Source organism: Coregonus lavaretus, assembly GCF_964263955.1.
Source record: "Coregonus lavaretus genome assembly, contig: HAP1_SCAFFOLD_487, whole genome shotgun sequence".
Lineage (NCBI taxonomy): Eukaryota > Metazoa > Chordata > Actinopteri > Salmoniformes > Salmonidae > Coregonus > Coregonus lavaretus.
The window spans coordinates 278,092-287,735 of NW_028165751.1; positions in this window are offsets into that span (position 1 = coordinate 278,092).

Consider the following 9,644-nt stretch of genomic DNA (forward strand, 5'->3'; position numbering starts at 1 on the left):
TTCCATCATTTGGTGCTTTGTTGATGGTGGTGGAAAACTCTGTCTCAGACTCCGCTCCAGAATCTACCATCAGTGTTAAATAGGGTTGAGACCTGGTTAACCTCCCGAGTGGCGCAGTGGTCTAAGGCACTGCATCGCAGTGCTAGCTGTGCCACTAGAGATCCTGGTTTGAATCCAGGCTCTGTCGTAGCCTGCCTCGACCGGGAGACCCATGGGGCGGCGCACAATTGGCCCAGCGTCGTCCAGGGTAGGGGAGGGAATGGCCGGCAGGGATGTAGCTCAGTTGGTAGAGCATGGCGTTTGCAACGCCAGGGTTGTGGGTTTGATTCCCACGGGGGGCCAGTATGAAAAATACAAAAAATAATGTATGCACTCACTAACTGTAAGTCGCTCTGGATAAGAGCGTCTGCTAAATGACTTAAATGTAAATGTTACTGAGACGGCCATGGCACATTGTGAAACATCAGCAAGTTCAGCAGTCTTCATCACTGAAGCTCCTGCCAAACGTGCCCCAACAATCACAAATCGTTCAGCTCTTCCCGAGCAGGGTTGCAGTCTCTCTTCGTTGCAGCTCTTCTCTCCCCAGGGGTATCAGCTCCTCTCTCCCCAGGGGTAGCAGCTCCTCTCTCCCCAGGGGTAACAGCTCCTCTCTCCCCAGGGGTATCAGCTCCTCTCTCCCCAGGGGTAACAGCTCCTCTCTCCCCAGCGGTAGCAGCTCCTCTCTCCCCAGGGGTAACAGCTCCTCTCTCCCCAGGGGTAGCAGCTCCTCTCTCCCCAGGGGTATCAGTTCCTCTCTCCCCAGGGGTAACAGCTCCTCTCTCCCCAGGGGTAGCAACTCCTCTCTCCCCAGCGGTAGCAGCTCCTCTCTCCCCAGGGGTAGCAGCTCCTCTCTCCCCAGGGGTAGCAGCTCCTCTCTCCCCAGGGGTAGCAGCTTCTCTCTCCCCAGGGGTATCAGCTCCTCTCTCCCCAGGGGTAACAGCTCCTCTCTTCCCAGGGGTAGCAGCTCCTGTCTCCCCAGGGGTAACAGCTCCTCTCTCCCCAGGGGTAACAGCTCCTCTCTCCCCAGGGGTATCAGCTCCTCTCTCCCCAGGGGTATCAGTTCCTCTCTCCCCAGGGGTAGCAGCTCCTCTCTACCCTAGGATGTGAAGACATCGGTGGCTTAGCCCACAGCCAGTAGAAGGGTCCGGGAAGGAATTTCAACAGCTAAATCCATGAATACAACACTAGTGTATTGCCAAAAACCACTCAAGAACTTCAAATATAGACTCTGACCTGTCCAATAAGCCAAACTGATTAAATAATCCCACAGTACCTAAACACTCTCTCTCTCTCTCTCTCTCTCTCTCTCTCTCTCTCTCTCTCTCTCTCTCTCTCTCTCTCTCTCTGCAGTAATTAGAATCCCTATATCAGCTTTTAGTGATAGTCTACTGTGTGTTCTCCCCTCCTCTGTCTCTTTCCATCACTTTCTCTGCGTCGTCTAGTGATGTCTTTCATCTTGTCTGGTGTCTCTCTCCATCGACTCCCGAGTGGCGCAGTGGTTTAAAGCACTGCATCGCAGTTCTAGCTGTGCCATTAGACATCCTGGTTCGTGACCGGGAGACCCATGGGCGGCGCACAATTGGTCCAGCGTCGTCCAAGGTAGGGGAGGGTTTGGCCGGCAGGGATGTGGGTTCGTTTCCCACGGGGGGCCAGTATGAAAAATAAAAAAATAAAAAATAAAAACATGTATGCTGTAGTATGCATTTACTAACGGTAAGTCGCTCTGGATAAGAGCGTCTGCTAAATGACTAAAATGTAAACAGAACCAGTTACATCATATTATCCTGTTGCTGTCTCTGTGTCTTGTCTGGTGTCTCTCTCCATCATATCCTATTCTTCTGTTGCTGTCTCTGTGTCTTGTCTGGTGTCTCTCTCCATCATATCCTATTCTTCTGTTGCTGTCTCTGTGTCTTGTCTGGTGTCTCTCTCCATCATATCCTATTCTTCTGTTGCTGTCTCTGTGTCTTGTCTGGTGTCTCTCTCCATCATATCCTATTCTTCTGTTGCTGTCTCTGTGTCTTGTCTGGTGTCTCTCTCCATCATATCCTATTCTTCTGTTGCTGTCTCTGTGTCTTGTCTGGTGTCTCTCTCCATCATATCATATTCTTCTGTTGCTGTCTCTATGTCTTGTCTGATGTCTCTCTTTAGTTTTGCAATCCAAATTTGGAGCTATTGGAATTGTAACATGTTGTCCCATGTACATGGTGTAATTTACTGATGGTCCCTAATTAACCCCATAGGGATATCCAAATTCAACCCAAATTTACCACAGGCATTACGATTGGGTCGGGTGCAGTTGCATTCTGAATTGATTATTACTTGGTGTGGGCATGTGGGCAACCTTCATTTACGTTGTGATGCAGTCACAACCACAAGTCTCACTAAACTCAGTTTTGGACAAGACTGACTTTATGACCAAAATTATCCAACATTTTTCAGCGGAATTGTGCCATGTTTATTCTGGTGATAACTGGATCACTGGCTGTCTCATGGAGTGTGTGAGGGTGAGTGTCATGGTCGGGATGGCCTGAACTCAGAGCCTGATAGAATACCAAGGAAAACCGTAGTAACTGCAGTAGAACATGGTGGAACAAAGCCAGATGGCAGTAACCTCACTTACTGCTGTTTCCTTGGTTTTTACTGGGATTTTGTAGTTACATCAAATTTGACCCTCCATTTTCTCTGAAACGGAAGATAATTGAACCAGGACACTTTGTCACAAGATATAACAGATAATATGAAGCCTGATTTACGTCTGAACTCATCTTTGACCAAATGTGTAGCAGCAGTTTGCAATTGTATGGCAGAATAGCTGTGCACATAATCCTAATACCTCTTCATGGACTACGTTTGAACACTTAAACATTGTCTTCTTTTAGGGCGGGACCTGGTACGGTATGGTCACATTGCCTAGTGGTTAGAACGTTGGGCCAGTAACTGAAAGGTCGCTGGTTCGAATACCCGAGCCGTCAATGTGAATATCTGTTGATGTGCCCTTAAGCAAGGCACTTAACACTAACTTGCTTCATGGGTGCTGTACTACTATGCCTTACCCTGTAACACAACACATTTCACTGCACCTATCCGGTGTATCTGACAATAAAAACATATATATTTTTTGCAATTCCAACAGTTAATTTAACAATACTGGTTATAACTCTTGTAGACGTTGATCCAAGGACACCTTCACTTGCATTACCCTCTTACTGCAGAAAAATATTCTCATGAAATCATGTGACTTATAGTTAGAGAGAAGGATTCCTGTAAACGTACGCTGCTACAAGCAGGAAACAAGGTATGGACAAACCAGAAATGTGACATTTCTGTTTGATAGTAACCCTGAATGATGAATGTGTGATCTATCTTGTCATCTTTTTGGCCAACCACATTGGAACATTCTAATCTTTAAGGACATGAAGTATGGAGTCATTGTTTTCAGGAAGGTGTCTCCATGGTGATAGGAGGGACAGGAGGCAGACTAAGGGCAAGGGCAGCCGCCTGAACTACTGCCCTACAAAGGCAAAGAGCAGTCTACGCAAATGTCCGTGCATATCAACCATAACCACTGATCTGACCTATGACCCCTAAAATGCTGATACTGAACTCTGCCTTTGTATGACCTTAAACAAGTATATGGGTAATGCAACGGCAAAGTGCAGCATCAAGAAATCTAAATATGTTGATCCAACTTTCTTGTTGTTTATCTGTTTGATGGAAACGGTTTGATAGTTGTTACTACCTTCCAACTGTATTTAATGGTGTTATGTAGTCGTGTTTTCATGTTTTCAATGTTGTATTATAGTAGGCCTAAGGTTTTTTCATCATGGAGAATGTTTATACTTAAGAAATATTTGACATTGTATGACTATCATTATAATGATGTTTTACCATTATTTACTCTCTCTCTCTCACACACACACACTCACAGACACACACACACACACATATCCCCCCCCCCCCCCCCCCCACTCACTGTGCAGTAATTAGAATCTATAGAGCAGCTTTTAGTGATACAGTCTACTGTGTGTTCTCCCCTCCTCTGCCTCTCTCCATTACTTTCTCTGTCTTCTGTTGCTGTCTCTCTTGTCTCCCCTCTTCTGTTGCTGTCTCTTGTCTCCCCTCTTCTGTTGCTGTCTCTCTTGTCTCCTCTCTTCTGTTGTTGTCCCTCTTGTCTGCCCTCTTCTGTTGCTGTCTCTCTTGTCTCCCCTCTTCTGTTGCTGTCTCTCTTGTCTCCCCTCTTCTGGTGCTGTCTCTCTTGTCTGCCCTCTTCTGTTGCTGTCTCTCTTGTCTGCCCTCTTCTGTTGCTGTCTCTCTTGTCTCCCCTCTTCTGTTGCTGTCTCTCTTGTCTCCCCTCTTCTGTTGCTGTCTCTCTTGTCTCCCCTCTTCTGTTGCTGTCTCTCTTGTCTCCCCTCTTCTGTTGCTGTCTCTCTTGTCTACTGTTGTCTGTGTCTTGTCTGTTGCTGTCTGTGTCTTGTCTGTTGCTGTCTCAGGTTCTAGTTTGTTACTGTCTCCTGTGTCTATTTTCTTCTGTTATGGCCTGTTCTGTCTCTCTCCATCATATCCTGTTCTTCTATTGCTGTCTCTGTGTCTTGTCTGGTGTCTCTCTCCATCATATCCTGTTCTTCTGTTGCTGTCTCTGTGTCTTGTCTGGTGTCTCTCTCCATCATATCATATTCTTCTGTTGCTGTCTCTGTGTCTTGTCTGATGTCTCTCTCCATCATATCATATTCTTCTGTTGCTGTCTCTGTGTCTTGTCTGGTGTCTCTCTCCATCATATCCTATTCTTCTGTTGCTGTCTCTGTGTCTTGTCTGGTGTCTCTCTCCATCATATCCTATTCTTCTGTTGCTGTCTCTGTGTCTTGTCTGGTGTCTCTCTCCATCATATCCTATTCTTCTGTTGCTGTCTCTATGTCTTGTCTGGTGTCTCTCTCCATCAACAGAAATATTGGTGAGGGTTAGGCCTACTCCAATACAACATTGAAAACATGAAAACACGACTACATAACACCATTAAATACAGTTGGAAGGTAGTTACAACACTCAAGCTGTTTCCATCAAACAGAAAAACAACAAGAAAGCTGGATAAACACATTTAGATTTTTTAGATACTGCACTTGGCTTGTGCATGACCCATACAGCTGTTTAAGGTCATACAAAGGCTGAGTGCAGTATCAGCATTTAAGGGGTCATAGGTCAGATCAGTGGTCATGGTTGATATGATTGGACAAAAAAACAAACTTTAAAGTCATTTTTCTCAGATTCACTGTTTGCGTAGACTGCTCTTTGCCTTTGTAGGGCAGTAGTTCAGGTGGCTTCCCTTGCCCTTAGTCTACCTCCTGTCCCTCCTATCGCCACGGAGACACCTTCCTGAAAACAATGACTCCATACTTTGCTGAAACCTGTTCTGCCAGTTCATGTCCTTAAAGATGAATGTTGGAATGTTCCAATGTGGTTACCCCAAAAAGATGACAAGATAGATCACACATCCATAACTTGTTTCCTGCTTGTAGCAGGCCGCGTTCACAGGAATCCTTTTCTCTAACTATAAGTCATATGATTTCATGAGAATATTTTTCTGCAGTGAGAGTGTAATGCAAGTCAAGGTGTCCTTGGATGAATGTCAACAAGATTTATAACCAGCATTGTTAAATTAACTGTTGTAATAAATAAATAAAATATTTGTAAATGTATTGTCACAGACACCGGATAGATGCAGTGAAATGTGTTGTTTTACAGGGTCATAGTAGTACGGCGCCCCCTGGAGCAAATCAGGTGTAAGTGCCTTGCTTAAGGGCACAGACAGATTTTTACCTTGATGGCTCAGGTATTCGAACCAGCAACCTTTCAGTTACTGGCCCCACTAGGTAATCTTACCATACCAGTTCACGCCCTAAAAGAAGACACTGTTCAAGTGCTCAAATGTAGTCCATGAAGAGGTATTAGGATTATGTGCACAGCTATTCTGCCGTACAATTGCAAACTGCTGCTACACATTTGGTAAAAGATGAGTTCAGACCTAAATTCAGGCTTTGTAGTATCTGTTATATCTTGTGACAAAGTGTCCTGGTTCAATTATCTTCTGTTTCAGAGAAAATGGAGGGTCAAATTTGCTGTAACTACACAATCCAAGTAAAAACCAAGGAAACAGCAGTAAGTGAGGTTACTGCCATCTGGCTTTGTTCCACCATGTTCTACTGCAAGGAAACAGCAGTAAGTGAGGTTACTGCCATCTGGCTTTGTTCCACCATGTTCTACTGCAGTTACTACGGTTTTCCTTGGTATTCTATCAGGCTCTGAGTTCAGGCCATCCCCACCATCACACTCACCCTCACACACTCCATGAGACAGCCAGTGATCCAGTTATCACCAGAATAAACATGGCACAATTCCGCGGAAACATTATGGTTTAAGTCGCATTGAAATGCAAATACCCAGATAATGGTAAGAAAGATAGCAAACAAAATATTGAAATGCTCGCTAACATAAAGAAAAGGATAGCATTGATAGTAATACAAAGTCACATAAGGATAAACATTCTCCGTGATGAAATAGTTCTTACCTTATGGATAAAAACAGCTTGAGGGTTGCTACAATACAACATTCAAAACATGAAAACACAACTACATAACACCATTAAAAACAACAAGAAAGCTGGATAAACACATTTAGATTTTTTAGATACTGCACTTTTCTTTTGCATTACCCATACAGCTGTTTAAGGTCATACAAAGGCAGAGTGCAGTATCAGCATTTTAGGGGTCATAGGTCAGATCAGTGGTCATAATAAGATGATACATCAGTGCATTTACACTTATCTACCTACGACATATTTGGCTGGACAGCAAAAACAACTTTAAAGCCTTTTTTGTCTTCAGTTGGACTGTTTTCTAGTTGATGCTCTTTGCCTTTGTAGGGCCGTTTATTCAAGCAGTCAACGGACAACAACTCTTAATGCAATCACGGGGAAAACAATTTTGAAGCAGTTTTGTTCTTTGTTAAAAAAGAGTGGGATCCAAGCTTTCCATTGATAACACGTTTATTTCTATACTCCTACAATCGCGGTAATGCGTTGTTTTAAAAATGCAGTTACAACTGGAGTATCAAGCATGGCTTAGGATCATTCACAACAGAGCTCTTAAAGGGGCAACGGCATCTTAAAAGGGCAACTTTGTAATAGAAACCCCCCCAACAACAATTCTGAGTGAATAATAATAATAATAAATATTAATAATAATCAGGAAGTTGTGTCCAATGGGGTAAATGCAGATGGACAAACCCCATGCTTCATTTATAGCCACTATGCTGCATCCGTTGGGCTACAGGTGATCATGCTTATTGCTAATAGAACATCTGATAATAGACCATGAATACAGGATATACGGTTCAATATGTTAAAATCATTTACCATCTGATAATAGACCATGAATATAGGATATATGGTTCAATATGTTAAAATCATTTACCATCTGATAATAGACCATGCATACAGGCTATATGGTTCAATATGTTAAAATCATTTAACATCTGATAATAGACCATGCATACAGGATATATGGTTCAATATGTTAAAATCATTTAACATAATTTTTACCAATATCTTATTGGGCTCATTCATGGAGGTGGAAATGATATTTTAGATGGTGTCAGCATCACTGTATTTTCATTCATTCTGGAGTAGAACGGCCTTTTTCTTGTCACCAGAACTGAGCTTCTTAGAACTGAGTTTCTCAAGAAGTTTCCCCAGGAGCACCCTGGAAACCCTGGGCAAGGGGACTGGAATTGGTCACATTTGCAGTTTAATACATTTACAAAAAATTATCCTATTTTCCTAAAAGCATGACGGTCATGACTTGTTTACGTGAAAGGGGAGATTAATTTAGCACAAGACAATCAATCTGAGGTCGACATACGGATTATTATTTTTTGCTTTAACCCCTGAGATTTTGCTGTCTACGAGTACGAATGGTCTGAGGCAGGCGTTAGATTACAAGCGTTTTCAAGTGTAACGTTAATAACAATGGTTTTGGGGAACTGCTCAGAGATTTCACAATGCTCCTACAAAGGTTATAACGATGAACTTAGCCTTAAGATGCTTTTGGGAAACCGGATCCTGGATGAGACCATCTGCTAAATGACTAAAATGTCAAATGTAAGTTTTTAAACACAAATATCATATTACTGTATTTTTGGAAAACATTTTTTAAGTACATTATATTTGTACAGTTCTTTATTAAAATGGTAGTTATTTTTTTACATTTGACTGTGTAAAACCTAGCAGTACTACTTATTTCTCTGAGAGTGAGGCAGACTTGTATTTGATTATTTGTCTTTCTGAAATGAAAGCATCAAATTATAGATTTAAAAAAATACATGTCTGTCATTGAACAATAAAGGCTAATTTACCAAAACTTCTGAAAAGTGATTTATAGCGTTTTGGAATGAAACTCTTCTGATGTTTCCCCATCTGAGCTCAGAGTAGATGAGAGACTGAGGGGCGGTTTCCCAGACAGAGTTTAATTGAAGTCAGGACCAGGTAAATTCTACTGAAGTATCTCCACAATATCCCTTTTAGATCATAATGAATGAGATTAAATGGACAGGGGGGACCTGATCCTAGATCAACACTCCTCCTCTGGGAAACTGCATGTATGAAACCGAACACATAGTCGTAGTCTAGTTACAGCAGGTGTTTACTGCCATCTAGTGGAAGATACCAATAAAACACTTTATTATCAGGATGGGGAGACGGCTGAGCTGAAACAGAAAGTACAGGATCCATTTGGAGATGACAGAGCAGAAAACACTATATGGAGAGAACTGAAAAATAAAGTAAATATTTCTGAACAATAATCTGAACAATAATCTATTCTAATGGACAGAGTAAGAGAATGAATACCTGGAATGAGATATAAGGTAGACTATTATACATGTTATTTAGATTGTCATTAAGGAGACACCTATTTTACAACCCTTATTCCATGAAACATATTAACGCTGTAGAACTGATGCACATCAAGAAATAAGGTGACAAATCACAGGAAAACTACTTTAGGCGCTCTAGAGCACGTTAGATACATTCTGTCAGAGGTGGTTTAAACTGCATTCTAATGTCGACTTTGCTTATGGAAAACCATATCATGCGAAGGTTTTTACACATGCTCAGTTCTTGGGTTTCATTCTTGGGATTTGTTAAAATGTCCCTCCTAGGCACCCAGCACCGTTCCTCCGGGCCGTACCCCTCCCACTCCACGAGATATTGTAGACCCCCCATCCGACGTCTCGAATCCACGATGGACCGGACTGAGTACGCCGGAGCCCCCTCGATGTCCAGTGGGGGCGGAGGAGTCTCTCTTATCTCACTGTCCTGGAGTGGACCAGCTACCACCGGCCTGAGGAGAGACACATGGAACGAGGGGTTAATGTGATAATCATTAGGCAGTTGTAACTTGTAACAAACCTCGTTCAATCTCCTCAGGACTTTAAATGGCCCCACAAACCGCCGACCCAGCTTCCGGCAGGGCAGGCGAAGGGACAGGTTTCGAGTCGAGAGCCAGACTCGATCTCCAGGTGCATATACTGGACCCTCACTGCGGTGGAGATCGGCG